The 19,469-nt window shown below is 46.0% G+C and overlaps 1 long non-coding RNA gene across 1 annotated transcript in view; it reads right to left on the minus strand.

Annotated features, from left to right (window-relative positions):
* LOC137633935 (uncharacterized) overlaps positions 1–17,850 on the minus strand; it is a 478,141-nt gene extending 460,291 nt beyond the window's left edge. The window contains exon 1 of the long non-coding RNA XR_011042360.1: positions 17,771–17,850. This is a non-coding gene — a long non-coding RNA (uncharacterized lncRNA). The remainder of the gene's footprint in view (positions 1–17,770) is intronic.
* Positions 17,851–19,469: the final 1,619 nt, after the last annotated feature.

Below are 19,469 nucleotides of genomic sequence, written 5' to 3' on the forward strand. Positions count from 1 at the left end.
CCGGGTAAGTATATTCAAAAATTTATTTTATAATTAAAATATCATTTTTAAATATTAAACTTAGCCGGTGAATATATAATAGCTGATTCACACCCAAGGAGGTGGGTAGAGACCAGAGTTAATATGTTTACAGCGTATAAGCTAAGAGTTTTTTCATTTTGACAGTTATCAATATAACAAAACCAAAATAAATAGGTACCTGGTAAGGAAGTCGACTTAGACGATTACTCTGCCTTGTAAGTCTGTCTTCCTCACGGAGCCCAGCGATCCTCTTAGGATGCTGACAGACTCCCAGGAGCTGAAGTATCAAGGGCTGCAACCCATACAACAGGACCTCATCAAACCCCTAATCTGGGCGCTCTCAAGAAATGACTTTGACCACCCGCCAAATCAACCAGGATGCGAAAGGCTTCTTAGCCTTCCGTACAACCCAAAAAACAATATTAAAAACATTTCAAGAGACAGATTAAAAGGATATGGAATTAGGGAAGTGTAGTGGTTGAGCCCTCAACCACTACTGCACTCGCTGCTACGAATGGACCCAGTGTGTAGCAGTCCTCGTAAAGAGTCTGGACATCTTTCAAGTAAAATGACGCGAACACTGACTTGCTTCTCCAAAAGGTCGCGTCCATGATACTTTGCAGAGATCTATTTTGCTTAAAGGCCACGGAAGTTGCTATAGCTCTAATTTCGTGCGTCTTAACCTTAAGCAAAGATCGGTCTTCCTCACTCAAGTGTGAATGAGCCTCTCGTATTAACAATCTGATAAAATATGACAAAGCATTCTTTGACATAGGTAAGGATGGTTTCTTAACCGAACACCATAACGCTTCAGATTTACCTCTTAAAGGCTTAGTACGAGCTAAATAGAACTTAAGAGCTCTAACGGGGCATAATACTCTAACTCGTTGCCTACGATCTTTGATAAGCTAGGAATATCAAAAGATTTAGGCCAAGGACGAGAAGGCAGTTCATTCTTGGCTAGGAAACCAAGTTGAAGAGAACAAGAGGCTTTTTCTGTCGAAAAACCGATGTTCTTGCTGAAGGCATGAAGCTCACTGACTCTTTTAGCTGAGGCCAAGCACACCAGGAAAAGAGTCTTAAGAGTGAGATCCTTCAGGGAGGCTGAATGTAAAGGCTCGAACCTGTCTGACATGAGGAATCTTAGGACCACGTCTAAATTCCATCCAGGTGTAGCCAAACGACGTTCCTTAGAGGTCTCAAAAGACTTAAGGAGATCTTGTAGATCTTTATTGTTGGAAAGATCTAAGCCTCTATGCTGGAAGACCGAAGCCAACATGCTCCTGTAGCCCTTGATCGTGGGAGCTGAAAGGGAGCGAACTCTTCTCAGATATAAGAGAAAGTCCGCGATTTGGGCTACAGAGGTACTGGACGAGGATACAGATACTGACTTGCACCAGTCTCGGAAGATTTCCCACTTCAATTGGTAAACTCTAATGATAGAAGCTCTCCTCGCTCTTGCAATCGCACTGGCTGCCTCCTTCGAAAAGCCTCTAGCTCTCGAGAGTCTTTCGATAGTCTGAAGGCAGTCAGACGAAGAGCGTGGAGGCTTTGGTGTACCTTCTTTACGTGTGGCTGACGTAATAGGTCTACTCTTAGAGGAAGACTTCTTGGAAAGTCTACCAGCCATCGAAGTACCTCGGTGAACCATTCTCTCGTGGGCCAGAGGGGAGCAACTAACGTCAACCTTGTCCCTTCGTGAGAGGCGAACTTCTGCAGTACCTTGTTGACAATCTTGAATGGTGGGAATGCGTATAGGTCTAGGTGAGACCAGTCTAGGAGAAAGGCATCTATATGTATTGCTGCTGGGTCTGGGACTGGAGAGCAATAGATTGGAAACCTCTTGGTCATCGAGGTTGCAAAGAGGTCTATGGTGGGTTGACCCCAAGTCGCCCAAAGCCTCTTGCACACATCCTTGTGGAGGGTCCATTCGGTTGGAATTACCTGACCTTTCCGACTGAGACAGTCTGCTAGAACGTTCAAGTCGCCCTGGATAAACCTCGTCACTAGGGAGATGCCTCGATCTCTTGACCAGATGAGCAGGTCCCTGGCGATCTCGTACAGTGTCAGAGAGTGGGTACCTCCTTGTTTGGAAATGTACGCCAAGGCTGTGGTGTTGTCCGAGTTGACCTCCACCACTTTGTCTAGAAGGAGACTCTCGAAGCTTATCAAGGCCAGGTGAACTGCCAAAAGCTCCTTGCCGTTGATATGCATGCTCCTCTGACTTGAGGTCCACAGACCTGAGCATTCCCGACCGTCCAGTGTCGCACCCCAACCCAAATCCGATGCGTCTGAGAAGAGAACGTGGTTTGGTTTCTGAACTGCTAGGGGAAGTCCCTCTCGTAGACTGATATTGTCTTTCCACCAATTCAGGCAAGTCTTTACTGATTAGGAAATCGGGATCGAGACCGCCTCTAGCGTCTTGTCCTTTTTCCAGTGAAAAGCTAGATGGAATTGTAGAGGTCGGAGGTGTAGCCTTCCTAGCGAGACAAACTGCTCCAGGGATGATAGAGTGCCTATCAGACTCATCCAATTCCTGACTGAGCAACGTTCTCTCTTCAACATCTTTTGGATTACGAGCAGGGCTTGATCTATTCTGGGGGCCGACGGAAAAGCCCGAAAAACTGGACTGCGAATCTCCATCCCTAAATACAGAATAGTTTGGGATGGGATCAGCTGGGACTTTTCCAAGTTGACCAGAAGTCCCAATTCCTTAGTCAGATCTAAAGTCCAATTGAGATCCTTCAGACAGCGATGACTGGACGAGGCTCTGAGAAGCCAGTCGTCCAAATAAAGGGAGGCTCGGATACCCGATAAATGAAGGAATTTTGCCACATTCCTCATAAGCCTCGTAAACACGAGAGGAGCAGGACTTAGGCTAAAGCACAGGGCCCGAAACTGGTACACCACATTGTCGAACACAAATCTCAGAAAAGGTTGGGAATCTGAGTGAATGGGGATGTGGAAGTAAGCGTCTCTTAGGTCGAGAGAGACCATTCAGTCTCCCTTTCTGACCGCTGCTAAAACTGACTTCGTGGTCTCCATGGTGAACTTTGTCTTTGTGACAAAGACATTCAGAGCACTGACGTCTAGCACCGGTCTCCAACCTCCTGTCTTCTTCGGTACTAGGAAGAGACGGTTGTAAAACCCGGTGATTGAAGGTCCGAGACTTTGACCACCGCTCCCTTCTCTAGCAAAAGAGACACTTCTAGTTTCAGGGCTTGTCTCTTTGCTTCCTCTCGGTACCTGGGAGAGAGATCGATGGGGGACGTCGCTAGAGGAGGTTTGCGAACAAATGGGATTTTGTACCCCTCTCTGAGCAACCTCACAGACTGTTGATCTGCGCCTCTCTTCTCCCAGGCTTGCCAGAAGTTCTTGAGTCTGGCACCTACTGTTGTCTGAAGCTGCGGGCAGTCAGACTCTGCCTCGCGAGGACTTGGCTCCTTTCCTCTTTCCTCTCTTCCCTTCGGCACGAGTACTTTCCCTGCTGGGGGCTCTGCCACGAAAGGGCGGAATAAACCTGGACGCTGGAGTGTCTATCCTAGGTCTAGCAGACAAGGCAGACGAAGGGGTCCCTTTGCGAGCCGAGGACGCAACCAAGTCATGGGTGTCCTTCTGCACAAGGGACAACGATATTTCTTTAACTAAAAGTTCAGGAAACAAGAACTTAGATAAAGGGGCAAAGAGTAGCTCAGATCGTTGACAGGGCGTCACTCCTGCTAACAGAAAAGAGCACAGAGACTCTCGTTTCTTTAGGACTCCTGACGTAAACGAGGCGGAGAGCTCGTTGGATCCATCGCGGATGGCCTTATCCATGCAGGACATGATGAGTAAGGAAACATCTCTATCGGCTGATGAGATTTTCCTACTCAGGGCTCCCAAACACCAGTCAAGGAAGTTAAAAACTTCAAAAGCCCTAAAGATGCCCTTAAGTAGATGGTCCAGGTCTGAGGATGACCAACTAATCTTCGAGCGTCTCATGGCTAGGCGGCGGGGAGAGTCTACAAGACTTGAGAAGTCGCCCTGGGCAGAGGCAGGAACTCCCAAGCCGAGAACTTCTCCCGTGGCATACCAGACGCTCGATCTAGACGAGAGTTTAGTTGGGGGGAAGGCAAAGGAAGTCTTCCCTAAACTCCTCTTGGTTTCTAACCAATCGCCTAACAGCCGTAAAGCTCTCTTGGATGAGCGAGAGAGAACGAGTTTTGTAAAGGCTGGCATGGCAGCAGGAACGCCTAAAACAAACTCAGACGGCGGCGAACGAGGAGCCACAGAGACAAAGTGTTCAGGGAACAACTCTTTAAAAATGAGCATGACTTTCTTAAAGTCCATAGATGGCGGAACTGCTCTAGGCTCATCAATATCTGAAGGATGATCCTCAGGCTGAGGGTCAGCAACGTCCTCATCCGAAAGTTCCTCATCTGATAACTGATGAGAAACAAGCAAAGGGGTAGGCAATGCTTGACACGCAGCGTCCGCCCGCACTGGTGCATAAGTGACGGAGCAGGACGCAGCGTCCTGAAACTGCTGAACAGTCTGGGAACTGTCAACAACAACAACAGGTGCGTGAGGACGCACAGCGTCCACCCGAGACTGCATAGACCGCCTGGGTTGTGCAGTCAAAACAACTCTAGGTTGCGGAGGTTGACGCACTGCGTCAAAACAAGTCAACTCTGATGGTTGGCGAACGTCCTGAACGTCACCAGGCGCATCAGTGAGTTGCTTAACGTCCACATTAGGTTGAAAGTCCACACGAGACCGCATCGGGTGTGGTACAACCCCAACTGGTTGACGTGAACTGGCAACACCAACGTCAACAGGACGCACAACAGAACGCTTGGGTCCCTGACGGCCAGGATCTCCATGAGATAAACGGCTAGGTTCAACGGAAACCTTCTCTGCGTTGTAATCTTCCATAAGGGACGCAAGCTTAGACTGCATGTCCTGCAGTATAACCCATTTAGGGTCTACGGTAACGGGTGCGGTAACAGCCGGGGTTAGCGTCTGAGACGGCACAACTTTGCCTTGCTTAGGCGGCGAGCAGTCATCCGATGACAGCAACGGGTCCGAACTGTCCCAATGACTACATCCGGGACGTTGGACCTGTCCTGAAGGGACCGACTTGCGTTTCAAAGGCCTAGAAACCTTGCTCCATGGTTTCTTGCGTGAAACGCCTTCGGAAGACGAGGTAAAAATGGGCCCTCTCGTCTTATGGTAGGGGCGATCTTGACGAGATACGCCTGATACCATAGAGGGAACGTCTGTTCGCTGATCAAGGCCTCTCGAACCCATAAGTCGTACGACATTGCTTCTCCCCTGGGCTTGGGAGCTTGCAAGAGGTCCCGGACTAGGTGAACGACAGGCACGAACAGACGAACCCTCGGTCGCAACACTGTTCACAACACTTTGCGCACTAATCACTTTCCCACTTTCCACTGTGGCACTTAAGTTCCTTCACGTCAGCCATGAGTTGATTACGGTCACTTGCTAACGCTTCAACCCTCTCCCCCAAGGCATGGATAGCACGTAACATGTCTTGCATCGACGGTTCCTGAGTGCTAGAAGGGGGGTTAGGAACAACCACTACAGGGGAAGGATTAGGTTCAGGGGCATGTGGAGAGGAAAAATCTACGGACCTAGAAGAACGTCTCCTTACCCTATCTCTCTCTAGTCTGCGTGTATACTTATCATATTTGATAAAATCGAATTACGAAAGGCCCACGCATTCCTCACACCGATCTCCCAATTGACAGGTTTTACCCCGACAATTGGAACAAACAGTATGAGGGTCGAGAGAAGCCTTTGGAAGACGCCTATTACAGTCCCTAGCATTACACTTTCGAAACCTAGGTACTTGAGAAGGGTCAGCCATTTTGAATTAGTCAAAGAAAATTCCAAAAACAATCCAAGTCAACAAATAATCCGATTCAATAAAGAGTTCAAGAGTTTATGTTGAGGAAAAACACCTGTACTGCGAAAGCTCAAACCAAAATAAAGTACTTCACCAAATATGATGGGAAAACTCCAGGTTCTACAGCGAGTATAAGTACGTCTTGTCGTCAACGTCGACAGAGAAGAATTGAAGGTTTTGTTTACATTCAAGAGTGGTATCTGGCCGACAGTTGGCGCTGGTGGGCACACCCGCAACCTGCATAGCGATCGCTCGCGAGTTTTTTGAGTATGTTGTCTGTCGAGCCGCAGAGTTGCAGCTATTATATATTCACCGGCTAAGTTTAATATTTAAAAAGTGAAAATTACCCGTTTTTACCCCTCTATCGCAGAATTTTGAAATGGGTTAGATACAATATTATTCATGATTCTGATTATACTATGTATGAGGCTCAAATTCTATACCAACTCAATGTGACGCAAAAATTGTTTCTATGTCTGGCAACCAGCTATGTATTTCAGTCGAGAAAAGTAAAAAAAGTGAAATTTACGCCATTTTTACCCCTCTATCGCAGATTTCTGAAATGGGTTAGATACAATATTATTCATGATTCTGATTATACTATGTATGGGGATCAAATTCTATACCAACTCAATGTGACGCAAAAATTGTTTCGATGTCTGGCAACCAGATGTGTATTTCAGTCGAGAAAAGTAAAAAAAGTGAAAATTACCCATTTTTACCCCTCTATCGCAGATTTCTGAAATGGGTTAGATACAATTTTATTCATGATTTTGATTATACTATGTATGGGGGTCAAATTGTATACCAACTCAATGTGACGCAAAAATTGTTTCTATGTCTGGCAACCAGATATGTATTTCAGTCGAGAAAAGTAAAAAAAGTGAAAATTACCCATTTTTACCCCTCTATCACAGAATTTTGAAATGGGTTAGATACAATATTATTCATGATTCTGATTATACTATGTATGGGGCTCAAATTCTATACCAACTCAATGTGACGCAAAAATTGTTTCTATGTCTGGCAACCAGATATGTATTTCAGTCGAGAAAAGTCAAAAAAGTGAAATTTACCCATTTTTACCCCTCTATCGCCGAATTATGAAATGCGTTAGATACAATATTATGCAATATTTTACTTCAATATTCTCTATTCTTGGGTAGTGCCATAGCCTCTGTACCATGGTCCTCCACTATCTTGGAGTAGAGTTCTCTTGATTGAAGGTACACTTGGGCACACTATCTTAATCTCTTACTCCTGTTTTGTTTATATAGGCGATATTTATCTTAATGTTTCTGTTCTCAAAATATTCTATTTTTCCTTGCTCCCTATCCTCACTGGGGTATTTTTAATATTGGAGCCCCTAGGCTTTTAGCATCGTGCATTTCCAACTAGGGGTGTAGCTTAGCAAGTAATAATAATAATAATAATAATAATAATAATAATAATAATAATGTGTAGGAATGAGAATTTTTTTTCTTCAATGTCTGTGCAGTCATTCAAACCCACAGGTCGCATGTCAACATTAGTGACTGATACAGTGATAGGTCTATTATGATTATCAGTAATAGGGGCCTATCGATACAGGTCGGGGCCATTATATATATGAGTGGTCAGCTCCCCCCAAACGTGCAGAAAAAAAGGGATACTAACTAATTTCACCCCCTCTAACCAAACCTACAAGCCATGCCCTTAAACAGCCCTAGTCTTCGTCAACCGTCACTATACATACAGGTGGCCTCTATCATACATCCACCCACACGTCTACTACTGTAATAGAGATATATTCAATAGGTAAGTGAACATTGAAACACTAAACAAACATTCTTTATGTATTTTCGTGTACAAATACCTCCAGATAAACAAATCCGAGAGCATCGTCTGCAACTACCTGGCCTTACTAGTCGATAATCATTTCTTATGTCCAGGTAGCTATCTTCGGATAGAAAGATTGTACCAAAGGCGGACGGGCTCTGAGAATGCTGTCCATGTTTTGGTATTAAAAACAGGTGTTGCGATAAATGAATATATTTTAAACGTAATGCTAATAGGCTATCTTGTTTCATTAGTATTCATAAAAAAAAATATATAACATAAAAGTATATATAGACATAACTTAGCCAAATATGACGTAAAAATGGTATGCATTCCAATGAATTTTCTCGACTTTCTAATGTGGAATTATGGAACAAAAATTGGGGCACTTACAGTGTTACCGTTCACTCAAACTTATTAAAACATGTTAATTTGTACAGCGTACCCTAGAAAGGGAGAAAACTCAATGGAATTAACATATCATATATATTTATATTAATATTTTATAAAGTAGGCTTCGTTCGAACAGCTACAAGCGTGTTTTTAAAAGGTTATTTATACAGCTGTAGCTGGTATGACGTAAAGGGGCGGAGCCTGGCCACGGGTGACGGGAGAGGGGGCGGGGCTTGTATATACTACACTGGACTTGAAGAATATACTCTGAAACGGACACTGATTGAATTATACTATATATACCTTTTCTATGCATATGCATGATATATATATATATATATATATATATATATATATATATATATTTTTTTTTTTTTTGGGCTCAAGCCATGGCGTCCTGATGGAAGGTTCCTTTTTGGTAGCTTCCTTGGGTAAATAACTACTAAGATATTCCCAGAGAATTTAACCACAGGTTATCACAGAATTCTAACTTCTGGAGCGAGTATCCTAAAGGTTTCCCTTTTAAGACATCGTATATCAACAGGGGACGCATGTATTAACGCGCCACATAGCTATCTACACCCCGAACAGAGTTAATGCTTCGGTGTGTAAGGGCGGAGAATAGCTGGGAGCCATTCCATAGCTAATCTCATCCGTGGCTACTTTTGGTACTCGAGACGTAAACAAACGGGCGCCATTGCTTAAATGACGTCATGTCCGTCTTCATCCCTTGTACAGTAGCTCGCCTTACTTAGACGGATTTTCCCTGTGCTAACTTTATCGTCTTGCATCTTTATTATGTCGCTATCTTCGGCCTCGCCTTCTTCTGGAAAGTTGAGTACAAGGTTCCAGTATTGTTTAGTTAAGCTCTGACCGTAAAGTAAATATTACTTTTCGAGATATTTGTTGTTTTGTGGCAGAGCTGTGCCTCTACCGGACCCGCCATTTTATGGCGTCGTTGTTGTTCTGCATGCCTTATTTAGTTAGCCACAACAACGCTTCCGGCCTTATTTACTAATCGATAATATTAGTTTATTTAGTCTTCATAGCTAGGAACTTTTATATCGTGTTTTGACGCTTTTTTACCGGTCATCGATTGACCCCATACCAGTTGGCTACTATAGCCCCCAGGCCAGAGCGCCTATATTAGTGTTCATGCATGATTTTATCAGTGATCCTAGGCTTACTTATGAAGATAGTGGCATTATTTTACAATACTATTGACTGTGATGCAAGTGTTTTCGCCTTCAGGGACCATATAGGGGATAGGTTAGTTAGTGTGCCTTCCTAACCTAACCTACATGTAGGACCCCTATATGCTTCCTTCATCCCCCTGCCCTTGGGCATTCCCTCTGTGTAGCCTTGCTCCCCCTACCACGTAAGGGGATCAAGCTCTTATCAGAGTATGTTATCGCCTCTCTGTCCTCCCTAAGGGAATGAACCCCCCTTAGGGTTGCGCCTGAGAGTGAGGAACGGCTAGTCTTTCCTCTATTGCTAGGACTAAGTCTACGACTTTCCTGCGATAGCGATATGTCTTCTATCCTTCCTAGTTCAGGACGTACATCCCTGCTCTACGTTAGGTTTTGGAAGGGTTATTCTGTTCCTTGCTGAAACTGTACCCATGCACCGTTTCAGTCAGGCTGCCTTACCTTAGGTTAGGGAGTGTCCTCCCTTCCTTAGTGGCCGCTCTGGTACAGAACCCCTTCCATGGAAGACCCTTCTCTTCTCCCCTCTCCACCTATCTCTTGTATAGCCTAGCCTATACTTAGGTTAGTCTATACCCATCTGTCCCCTGTCCTACAACTCCTCCTTAGGGTGGAGTGATAGGGCTACCTTGAGCTTCTGTGTACAGTCCGCTCTGGTACATATACCCTTCATAGTGTCCTATGGGGTTAGCCACTGGATGTGTTCTGTATGCAGGGGTCTCACCCCCCCCCCCCTTTGGGTGTCCCCTAGCCCTCCCTTGGGCTACCTTAGCTCCCGGTCCTCTGCGGCCCCTGCTTCTGGGTGATAGAGTCAGCCTCTATCATGGGTACACCCTCTCAGGGGGGATGTCTGGGAGTCCATGGCTGGACCCCCTACATCCCTCCCTCTGTCTCTTCACTATCCGGGTGCCGGTCCCTTGCCGCCTCCACTGTCGGCGATACCCACCTCCTACCTTGGTGACTCACCCCATATCCCCGTGGCCGCCAGTCCTCTGTGTGCCGGGGGACTGCCGCCTGCCGCCGGCTTCCAGCCGATGGCTCTCCCCCTTCCTCATAGCTTGGTCGTCCGCCCGCCGGCCGGCCCCCGGAGTTCTGGCATCCACTGCCGGCAACCCGGTTCTGCTATAACCATCCTTGTTCCTGTCACCAATCCGGCAACCTCCGGCTGCCGGAGCCGCCGCTCCCTCTGCCGGCGTGCCGCCGCTGTGCCGGCGGCCGCCACCCTGGTATTACTCTTGACTTTTATATTGTCTGTCCTAATGCACTGGAGCGGCCTCCGGCGTGCCGGAGGTCTGCCGGAACCTTCCGGAGGCGTCAAGATGACTTGCACCCCCTTCTACTAGCTATCATCTAATACTGATAGCCCTACACTGCAACCAGATGGCTTTTTTACGTTAATGGATCAGTACCTTAGTACTGTTCTACTGGTAATCATACTGTGTTTTTGCATTCTACAGATTTCCAGCATGCTGCGTGTATCTTAGCGCGGCTGGTTGCCGGAAGCAGTTACCCTTTGGGATCCTTTAGCCCCCTAATTTGGGACTGAGTGGCCTCAGTCCCAACCTTATCCTTGACAATTCCCATGGAATTCCATTTGCCCTATGGACTTCTACTGGAATTCTATCCTGCGCCTTCGGCCACCTCGGATTATCCAAGGATGAAGCTTACGGTAACCAGCCGGGCGGGATGCACGGAGTATGTTTCTTTCCTATCTCAATCCTCTGTGCATCACACCCTTTATCAAGTTAAAATTAATTATTAATATTAACTTAGTTTAAGAGCCATTCTTATGACTCCCCCCATACTCATTTTCTCTTTCTTCCACAGGAGGAGCAGATGAAGTGTGACTTCGACTTCTGCGCTGTGAAACGCCTGCACTTCTACGGGCATACGGCTTGCAGGACTCACGCCCCTTGTGCTAACAAGAAAGGGGATTTGAAATTCTGGGACCCGCTGAACTGTACGGTCTGCCAGGCTCACCTAGTTGATGCCTTCCATAACCCTCCCTCAGCGGAGGTCAGGGACACTTCTCGGGATAAGCTACGCAAGTGGGTGCGTGGCTTCCAGAAGAATGCCACCGGACCGTACCTGGCCACTGAAGAAATGAGGTCCCTTTTGTTCCCAAAGGCCTCCCCTGATTCTATGGTGCCCAAGGATTTGATCCCCACTGTCCAAATTACGGTGGAACCAGACGTAGTCATGGCCCAGTCCATGCACGAGTGCCACCTGGATTCCGAGGACGACGAACACATGTCGGATATTTCGGAGGGCACGGAGAAGACCCTTATGGCTCAAGGTGCTGAAGATGATGAGGACCAGGTGGAATACACCGAGTCGGAGCAAGAGGTCGCTCCTCCTTCCATCACCGCCCTTACTCCTACACCGACGGAAGTGTCTCTCCCGTCTACCTCCGCTACCCCGGAACCCATGCCATCCGCCCAAGAGATGTTCCGGATGATCAAAGCCATCATGGACGACAGGCTGAAAGAAAATAAGGAGTTCATCAGGTCCATGATAGGATCCAAAGAACCGAAGAAGATCTCGGTTAAGGATCTCCCCGCTTGCTCACATGCCAACCCATGGAGGTATGCTGAGCATATGGTTATCGCGACCGGCAGGATCTTCGTCAGCGACAAGATCGGCACGGTCCCCCTCGAAGACGTGGAGTTCTTCCCAAACTTCGAGGCCTACCCGGACTGTTACGTCCGGCTTCGTTCTGAACCTGCCTCTAAAGAAGAGACCGAACCAAAGGAGGAGATAGTGTTCGATCTCGCGAAGGCCCAGGCTATGCTAGCCAATACGTTTAAAAGTAGGGGTTTTACCTGCTCTAAGCTTCCGGCCCTGAGCAAGAAGCACCCTACCTACGTCGCACCCGACGATGCAGTCCTTCCATTTATGGAAAAGGCCTTCGCTGCGTGCCTCAAGGCTGTGGAAGAGGAAAAAGCCTGCCCTACACTGGAGGAGTGCAGACCCTTCTCCATAGTGACTCCCCCCGACGCTCGACACTGGAAGGACATCCAGCATACTTTCGTGGTGGGAAAGCTAGATCCTGACGTCGCCGGACGTCAGTTTAATGAAGACCTCCCAAAACTCAACGATCACCTCCTTCGTCGGGAACAAGATACGAAGGAGAGGCTCGCAGCATCCATGTCCCACCAGGTCCAACTTGATATCATGGCCTGTGACACCAGAGTACCAGACCACTACATGGTACTCGCCAAATCCCACATGGCAACCCTGGTGAAGGATATGTACCACTTCATGAAGGCTCGGAGAGCCTGTCGTGAATTCGTGTTCGCAGGTGCCACTGTGAAACACGAACCCTGGAGGCTGATTTCCTCCAACCTCTGGGGTAAACACCTCTTTCCTTCTGACCTTGTGAAGGAGATCACCGACAAAGCCGCCACGGAGAATAGGAACCTTCTCAACAAGTGGGGCATGTCAAAAAAGAGGAAATCCTCTCAGGACGACGGACCTCAACCTAAGAGGAAATCCTCCAAACAGAAACCCCAGCAGCGTCAACCAAGACGACAGTTTCCGGGACCCGCTACTCCCCAAGTGGCAGCTCAGCCACAGCAGACCTTTCAGCTGGTCACCCAACTGGTCTTGTCACAGTCACCGGTTTTCACCCCTGCTTTCGAGCAACAGACGATTACCTTTCGTCCCAAAGGTAGAGGCTCAAGCAGAGGTGCAGGCAGAGACGCGTCTCGCCGTCCCTCCAGAGGCAGAGGAGGAAAGGGAGCTAGCGGCCGAGGCAGTAAGCCCTCGGGACACCAGAAGCAATGAAGTGCTTCCGGTGGGAAGAAGACTCCGCCAATTCCAGGATCGTTGGACCTTCGATCCCTGGGCACACAGCATCATCAAGAAGGGTCTAGGCTGGAGTTGGACTCAACCACCCCCAACCTTCCAGCAATTCTTCCAACAATCAACCCCCCTTCTGGAAGAATATGTCCTAGATCTCTTGAACAAGAAGGTGATAAGGAAGGTAAAGTCCACCAGGTTCCAAGGGAGACTGTTTTGTGTCCCCAAGAAAGACTCAGACAAACTCAGAGTCATTCTGGACTTATCCCCCCTCAACAAGTTCATAGCGAACGACAAGTTCAAGATGCTGACTCTTCAACAGATAAGGACCCTTCTGCCTCGAGGTTCTTACACGGTCTCCATAGACCTGGCGGATGCCTACTGGCACGTTCCAATGAACCATCACGCTTCCTCCTACCTAGGATTTCGACTCCAAAGGAAAAGCTACGCCTTCAGGGCCATGCCCTTCGGCCTCAATGTGGCCCCTCGGATCTTCACAAAGCTGGCGGACGCCATAGTACAACAGCTCCGCCTCCGAGACGTCCAGGTGATGGCCTACCTCGACGATTGGCTAGTCTGGGCTCCATCGCCCGAGGATTGTTTAAAATCCTGCAGCAAAGTCACCCAGTACCTAGAACACCTGGGATTCAAGATAAACGTGAAGAAATCTCGCCTCTCTCCAGCTCAGAAGTTCCAATGGTTAGGAATCCAATGGAACCTTCAGTCACACCGCCTTTCCATTCCCCAGAAGAAAAGGAAGGAAATAGCAGGGTCTGTCAAACGACTACTGAAATCCAAACGGATCTCAAGACACCAGCAGGAACGAGTTCTAGGCTCTCTACAGTTCGCCTCAGTAACAAACCCAGTGCTTCGTGCACAGCTAAAGGATGCCGCGGGAGTCTGGAGACGTTCTGCATCCATCGCTCGAAGAGACCTCAAGAGACGGCTCCCAAACAGACTTCGACTTCTCCTCAAGCCGTGGTCGGAAGCAAAGGCCCTGAAAAGGTCCATTCCTCTTCAACACCCACCTCCATCACTCAACATCCACACAGACGCTTCGCTGGAGGGTTGGGGAGGTCACTCCCACCAAAAACAGGCTCAAGGCACATGGTCTCCCCTGTTCAAGACGTTTCACATCAACATCTTGGAGGCCATGGCGGTCCTTCTAACTCTGAAGAAACTCTCCCCGCCTCCCTCGATCCATATTCGTCTAACCCTAGACAACTCGGTGGTAGTTCGATGTCTCAATCGCCAAGGCTCAAGATCGCCCCAGATAAATCAGGTGCTTCTTCCAATCTTCCGTCTGGCAGAGAAGAAGAAATGGCACCTGTCTGCAGTTCACCTACAAGGATTCCGCAACGTGACAGCGGACGCTCTATCTCGGACAAGCCCGATAGAGTCGGAATGGTCTCTAGACGCAAGATCATTCTCCTTCATCTCTCACCAAGTCCCAGAACTTCAGATAGATCTCTTCACAACGAGCGACAACAATCAACTTCCTCGGTACGTGGCCCCGTACGAGGACCCCAAGGCAGAAGCAGTGGATGCCATGTCACTGGACTGGAACAGATGGTCCAAGTCTACCTGTTCCCTCCCACCAACCTTCTGCTGAAAGTCCTCTCCAAGCTGAGAACCTTCAAAGGGACAGCGGCCCTAGTGGCTCCCAAGTGGCCCCGGAGCAACTGGTACCCCCTGGTCCTGGAGCTGCAGCCCAAGCTGATCCCTCCCCCGGGCCCAGTTCTCTCCCAACAAGTACAGAAGTCGACTGTCTTCGCTTCATCATCGAAAATCAAGGACCTTCATCTCATGCTTTTCTCTCCCTAGCCGCAAAGAAGAGGTTTGGGATCTCGAAGAAAAGTCTAGACTCCCTCGAGGAATACAAGACCGAATCCACAAGACGGCAATACGAATCATCTTGGAGAAAATGGGTCTCTTTCGTCGTCAAGACAAAAAATCCTAAGGAAATCACCATTGATTTCTGCATTTCCTTCTTCATTCACCTTCATGGACAGGGATTAGCAGCCAATACGATCTCGACTTGCAAATCGGCCTTGACTAGACCACTGTTGTATGCCTTCCAAATTGATCTGTCCAGTGACATCTTCAATAAACTGCCGAAAGCATGCGCTCGTCTACGCCCAGCACCCCCACCGAAACCAATCTCCTGGTCATTGGACAAGGTGCTCCATTTCGCCTCCAACTTGGATAATGATTCATGCCCTCTCAAGGATCTGACTCAGAAAGTTATATTTCTCTTTGCTCTTGCTTCAGGAGCCCAAGTCAGCGAAATAGTGGCATTGTTAAGAGAAGAGGGTCACATCCTGTTTACTGATTCAGGAGACATTACCCTCTCCCCGGATCCGACGTTTCTCGCCAAAAACGAATTACCCACCAAAAGATGGGGCCCTTGGAGAATATGCCCCCTGAAGGAAGACGCCTCTCTATGCCCAGTAGAGAGCCTCAAGGTCTATCTTCGCAGAACTTCGAACTTTGGTGGAGGCCAACTCTTCAAAGGAGAAACATCGGGCAGCGACCTGTCACTGAAACAACTAAGAGCGAAAATCACCTACTTCATTCGCAGAGCGGATCCTGACAGTACACCCGCCGGTCACGATCCTAGAAAAGTTGCATCGTCTCTGAATTTCTTTCAGAGTATGGACTTCGAAAGCCTTAAAAGCTTCACAGGCTGGAAGTCCTCGCGTGTTTTCTTCAAACATTATGCGAAACAAGTGCACGAAGTCAAACATTTTGTGGTAGCCGCAGGTAGTGTTATGAAACCTGCACCTAGCTCTGCATAGAACAGCGAGTTACTTGGGACTCTAACTCTTCGGGTGCCTATGTTGACCCTCGAGCGATATGTAGTGATGTCGAAAACACTTAGTGCTTTCTTATAACTGTTCTTATCCCAGGTGAAATGTCATAGTCGTCACACAAGTGCCGCATGCCTAGAGCATGTTGTGTTTTAATTAAAGACTGACGTTCCTCGAGAACGAGTGCCTACTAATAAATTTGAAATTCTCTTTCAGATTCAAGAGCAAGTCTTTATTACTATGTACATTATAATTTACTGTAAATTAACTTTACTTATTACTGCAATTCATTCAATTTTCTGCAATTGTGAAATAAAATTCCTATTTTATTACTTGTGCGTCTCAATCCGCTCCTACTTATACTATGAAATACAGGCCTATCATAGTTTTATTATCCCTTCCCTATGGTTCATGGAGATTCTAAGGTCCTAACCCTTATTATATATTCACCTTCGCAATGTAATATTCCAATACGAATACTTACTCTTCATACCATAGAGACGAACTCTCCTTCTCGACACACAGTGTCCAACCACCACTTGTCTGCCTTCGAGAATGTTCCGATACGAATGCCAACCATTCAGTCTCGTCTCCAAGTTCTTCAGGTTCTTCTAGCAAGGTGAATAGCCCTTCGATAACCACTTTGATCTCGGCATGGCCCGTGGGAACTTCACTGCCAAGGGGGGCAGGAAGATTCTTCCCTACGGTTCTTTTATTAAGATTACTATGCTACATTGTTCAAAGCCCTTGGCACTTACCTAATAGGGGAAAATCTACCACGATACATTGATTCTCTGCTGTATCATGGTGATCGGCAAGCAACTGGCTTCAGGATGAGGACGGACGTGACGTCATTCAGCAATGGCGCCCGTTTGTTTACGTCTCGAGTACCAAAAGTAGCCACGGACGAGATTAGCTGTGGAACGGCTCCCAGCTATTCTCCGCCCTTACACACCGAAGTGTTAACTCTGTTCGGTGTGTAGATAGCTATGTGGCGCGTTAATACATGCGTCCCCTGTTGATATACGATGTCTTAAAAGGGAAACCTTTAGGATACTCGCTCCAGAAGTTAGAATTCTGTGATAACCTGTGGTTAAATTCTCTGGGAATATCTTAGTAGTTATTTACCCAAGGAAGCTACCAAAAAGGAACCTTCCATCAGGACGCCATGGCTATCTCACCCAAAAATAGATTTTTCGCTTCGCTCAAAATCCGTTTATTATTATTATTACAGTACTTTTTACTATTAAAGTATTTATTATTATTATTATTATTATCATTATTATTATTATTATCATTAGTTGTAGTATTATTATTATTATCATTTAGGCACAAGTAATTAGTTAAACGAAACAAAAAGAATTTACCAAAATACCAAAAAAGCAAAAGTAAAAAAAGAATAAATTTTCATGGAATACTTTTTCAAGGAGACAATTACTGGAACACCTTATCACTTTGCACTGATCCTATCAATACCAAACATTAAAACTAACTCTTTCCTTCCTAACCTAACCTAGTGCTCATCCGGAGAGGAGTTGGCCTAACATTGATTAAACCTTTTTTCCATTTCAAAACTCACTAAGGCCAGAATACAAAGTTAAACTGGAAGACAGAGGAACAAAACCGACTTAATTAAGAGGTCATGATCCAATACTTTGTTGATACAGGTTAAGTTTATATATGGAATTATTCCGTAGCCTAAAACCATTTTCAGTAACATCGTAGGCTCTCCTAAGAAAGCCCACATCACATATACGTCCATAATAACGTTTTAAAGCATTTTACCAAGTCAATTATATCCCAAAACTACTCACAATTGAATGAATGAAGTCTCTTGGTTAAATTCACTTCACTAAACCGATTAAAATCACCGCAAAACTTAATATAAATAAAACTTTTGAACCGTCTAAGGAAGTAGTTTAAGAACGTTCACTCAGACAATTTGTTTTGGATGACGTCACTGGACAAGGATTCTAAAGGAGGAGTGAGCCAAGGACTATCAAGTGTGACATCAGCGTCTTCTATTTAGTATAAAGGGAAATAGCAGATAAAATAGATAAATATTGATAACACCAAAATAAGAGATATTGGCAGATTAACAGTGTTAATCACTTATGGAAATAGAGACAGAGGGAAGGAGAGTCTGTTACCGATCATTATAGAAGGAGACAGACAGAGAAAGACAGGAAATGATTTCATATTGACAGACAAATGGAAGAGAACAGAAAAAGAATACATTTTGACAGATATAGGAATAAAGACCGCCACAAACAAGCACTAGTTTAAAGGTTGGTCTAGGGCATTGTCCTGCTTGATGGGGCAATGTCACTTTCCCTTGCCTCTGCCATTCATGAGTGGCCTTTAAACCTTGAAACAGCTAGTCGCCATGTATATGCAAAAGTAGTAGTAACTCTTAAGGTTTTAAAATCAGATCTACAAATCATATTACTAATAATATTGTCTTCCAGATTTAAAGATTTATTATTATTATTATTATCATCATTGTTATAAATTCATCGTCCAAATTCCCTTCTAATTTCCCTCATGAACAAAACATGAACAAAAAACAGTTCCTGAACAACGATCCATTTTGAAAAAGAACAAAAACGATCAATGTGGCACACTGTTGAACAATTTCAAAATTCATTGACTTATTTCAAAATGTCTAAACCTACATTGAGTCTAAATAGAGGTTAGACTGAATAGAAAGTGTTTCCTCTATTGATCGATGTCTAAAGGGAATGAACGATGATGTCTGGAGGCACCACAAAAGAGAAATTCGAATTTCATCGTCTCGTTTTTTTATTTATCAACTTTAGTTACTGAATTAATTTGTTCTCTTTTGAGCGATGTCAAAGGGAAACGAACGATGCATAAAGATACGATCGGTTTAGAGTAGATTTTACTCTGGCTTATTAATCGTGGCATTAGAGAACTAGGTCTATAAGCGAAACACCTCGCATCTTTTCTTATCAAACAGCAACCAGATATTAATGTTGCTATTTACCTTCTGCTTCTTCTTCTGCTGTTGCTTCTGTTGCTGTTGCTGCTACTTGTGACAGGAGCAGCAACAGCAACTGAAGAAGTTCCGTCAATACAATGGGCATGGTTTGTTGTAATATCGCTTGACAACAACTAGACCTGATGGAGACTTTTGCTTATGGGAAAGAACTCCGTTTGGGATTATTATTATTAGCTTTGAGAGAGAGAGAGAGAGAGAGAGAGAGAGAGAGAGAGAGAGAGAGAGAGAGAGAGAGAGAGAGAGAGAGAGAGGGGTGGCCGGGGGGGGGGGGTTGAGGACGCATCTCAAAAAAGGTTTTAAAACCTCATAAAAATGTGATTCTCTCTCTCTCTCTCTCTCTCAATTTGCAGTTCTTCAGCAAGTATTCTGGGATGGAACCGCGAGGCCCCACCAGTCACCAACTGATGATTTTATCAACAATGCAGAGAAAGTCTTCATCCGGCAGAGCAAAAGCAGTGTTGCCATCTAATGGTTCAGTCTGGACAGGGTTG

This window comes from Palaemon carinicauda, chromosome 43 (assembly GCF_036898095.1).
Source record: "Palaemon carinicauda isolate YSFRI2023 chromosome 43, ASM3689809v2, whole genome shotgun sequence".
Lineage (NCBI taxonomy): Eukaryota > Metazoa > Arthropoda > Malacostraca > Decapoda > Palaemonidae > Palaemon > Palaemon carinicauda.